At 42.9% G+C, this 3,223-nt stretch overlaps 1 non-coding gene across 1 annotated transcript; it reads right to left on the bottom strand.

The window, feature by feature from the left end:
- Window positions 1-2,604: 2,604 nt before the first annotated feature.
- LOC132368303 (U6 spliceosomal RNA) lies at window positions 2,605-2,711 on the bottom strand. Its single transcript, XR_009504040.1, has one exon. It is a non-coding gene; the product is annotated as a U6 spliceosomal RNA (small nuclear RNA).
- Window positions 2,712-3,223: the final 512 nt, after the last annotated feature.

The following is a 3,223-nucleotide window of genomic DNA, read 5'->3' as shown; positions in this document are numbered from 1 at the left end:
CAGCTTATCACAGGGGCAGTAAGGGGCATGCCCGGCTGCTGGTTTCCCTGGTAACCAACTAGCCACTTGTCGTCAATTTCCCCTGTAACTGGTAACCTCCCTCTCCCCCTGGAATGAAGACTGTCGCCTCTGCTGCACACAGTGGGGTGTCGTTCCAGGACCTTGCTTCATCCATGTAAGCTCCCCCCACCCATTAAACCATTGAGTCTCTGTGGCTGATTCTGGGCTCTTTCTTCTGTCTTGAAGCCGGGCAAGTACAGGGCTTGCAGGCCTGCAGGATGCAGCCCCAAACCTGGTTATAATAAATTCTCTGTAACACATCAACAGGTGTAGGGGAGGAATAATAATTTTCTGTTTACCCTTTTAGGTTCTTGGCAGAAACCCCTCTGTAATAAAACTCAGATTAAAATGAAAAACAAAAATCAAAAAAAACCCCAGAAGTTTAATAACATGTATAACTCCTGTATATATTGGAGAGAACCCGGAAAACAAGTAGTTTTAAGGAGTGGCCCAAGCCACCACCTCAAATATCATCTCCAGCTAAAGACAAAAAAAAAAAAAAAAAATTGGGGGAAGTTGGGGAGAGCCAGTTATGGGAGGTCACCAGGAAAAGCACATAAACAAGGGCAAGGTTATCACACAGATTGAAGTCCTTACCTTCTCTACTGATAAGAGTTTCTAGAGATTTGGTCCTCCTCCTCTTGGGTACAGAGAGGGAAACACCCTTACAAATGTAGATGTCTCTTACAAAAGGGTAACTTCTATTCTGTTTTCAGAACTTCTTAAAAATAACCAGTTCGAGAATTCCTTGGTGGTTAGGGCTCTGCACTTCCACTGCAGGGGGCACGGTTCGATCCCTGGTCGGGGGAACTAAGATCCTGCAAGTCACGGAGCGTGGCCAAAAAAAAACAAAAACGAAAAACAGTTCTTGTGCTAAAGAGGCATATTTAGGCGTGGCAAATTCTGCTCCCTTTCTCAGGTAATCATAATAATAATAGCTGATACTGAGAGCTCACTCTGCATAAGTCACGGATTTAGTTGCTTTACCTTGCGTTAGCTCTTAAATCTTTCCAATGCTTTATGAGATGGCCAACGTTATTATTCCCATCTCACAGCCAGGAAACTGGGGCACAAGGAGGCCAATTAGTGGGCCTAAAGAAGTGGTAAAGTCAGGGTCCCCTCTTATTATCACCTTGCAGTAGAGTCTTCCTGTTCTGGTCTGTGTATTGACATTCCTGCCTCAGAAATGAGACTAATGGAATCCACCCCAGTTTGATACTTTTCCCTCCCTCCTCTTTGTTCAGCTGTCTCACACCCATCCTGAGGGTCCAGCTCAAGTCCCACCTCTTCTGGAAAGTGTCTGGTGTACCTGACTCCCAGGGCTCCCCTGTCTCTCTGATCCACTGTGGCACTGGCTCATGCTAGGAGGCCTGATCATGCAAAAGCCCAGGAGTGAGTTAGAAAAACTGCAGAAATTCAGGAGAGGTCCTGGATAAAGCGTGGAGGCAACGTTACCCAAAAACTGGGTTCGCCTCTTGGTGGGTGTTGAGCCAGAAGACACAATCAAGCCAAAGAGCAGGTGAAGGAAGGATTTATTACTTGAAGCAAGTAAGGAGAACGCCAGGGATATTTCCCAAAGCAGCGTATCCTCGAATAACAAAATTGATGAGGTTTTAAGCCAAGGGTGCATGCATATTCATGAAGGGGCTTGAGCAGGGGAGAATTCAGCATAGAATTGAGACAAGGTTGACAGAGTCCAGGCTCCAGTTGATTGAGGTCTACGAGGGTCAGCAAGGTCAGCATCGTCATTTCTTAGGTTCCAGTTAGTCTGGTGGTTGAGTGCTCCAAGGGGGTTTGATCCCACAGAACAACTCAAAAATGTGCTTCAGACTGATCTTTACCTTCAAAAAAAAAAAAAACCCCCAAAAAACCCACAGCAAACATCATTCTCAATGGTGAAAAACTGAAAGCATTTCCTCTAAGATCAGGAACAAGACAAGGATGTCCACTCTCGACACTTGTATTCAACATACTTTTGGAAGTCCTAGGCACGGCAATCAGAGAAGAAAAAGAAAAGGAATCAAAAATGGAAAAGAAGAAGTAAAACTGTCACTGTTTACAGATGACATGATACTATACATGGAAAATCCTAAAGATGCCATCAGAAAACTACTAGAACTAATCAATAAATTTGGTAAAGTTGCAGGATACAAAATTGATGCACAGAAATCTCTCTTTTTTTTTTTTTTGGTTTTTTTTTTTTTTAACATCTTTATTGAAGTATAATTGCTTCACAATGGTGTGTTAGTTTCTGCTTTATAACAAAGTGAATCAGCTACACATATACACACGTTCCCATATCTCCTCCCTCCTGCATCTCCCTCCCTCCCACCCTCCCCATCCCACCCCCCCAGGCGGTCACAAAGCACTGAGCTGATCTCCCTGTGCTATGCGGCTACTTCCCACTAGCTATCTATTTTACATTTGGTAGTGTATATATGTCCATGACACTCTCTCACCCTGTCACATCTCACCCCTCCCCCTCCCCATATCCTCAAGTCCATTCTTTAGTAGGTCTGTGTCTTTATTCCCATCTTGCCACTAAAAAATATGGAACGCTTCACGAATTTGCGTGTCATCCTTGCGCAGGGGCCATGCTAATCTTCTCTGTATCGTTCCAATTTTAGTATATGTGCTGCCGAAGCGAGCACCACAGAAATCTCTTGCATTCCTATACACTAACAGCAAAAGATCAGAAAGAGAAATTAAGGAAACAATCTCATTCACCATTGCAACAAAAAGAATAAAATACCTAGGAATAAACCTACCTAAGGAGGCAAAAACCTGTACTCAGAAAACTATAAGATACTGATGAAAGAAATCAAAGACAACACAAAGAGATGGAGAGATATACCATGTTCTTGGACAAGAAAAATCAATATTGTGAAAATGACTATACTACCCAAAGGAATCTACAGATTCAAGGCAATCCCCATCAAATTACCAATGGCATTTTTCACAGAATTAGAACAAAAATTTTTATAATTTGTATGGAAACACAAAAGACCCTGAATAGCCAAAGCTATCTTGAGAAAGAAAAACGGAGCTGGAGGAATCAGGCTCCCTGACTTCAGACTATACTACAAAGCTACAGTAATCAAGACAGTATGGTACTGGCACAAAAATAGAAATATAGATCAATGGAACAGGATAGAAAGCCCAG

Source organism: Balaenoptera ricei, chromosome 6 (genome assembly GCF_028023285.1).
Source record: "Balaenoptera ricei isolate mBalRic1 chromosome 6, mBalRic1.hap2, whole genome shotgun sequence".
Lineage (NCBI taxonomy): Eukaryota > Metazoa > Chordata > Mammalia > Artiodactyla > Balaenopteridae > Balaenoptera > Balaenoptera ricei.
Note: the sequence above shows the minus strand (reverse complement) of the source record. Positions and strands in the feature narration are given on the sequence as shown.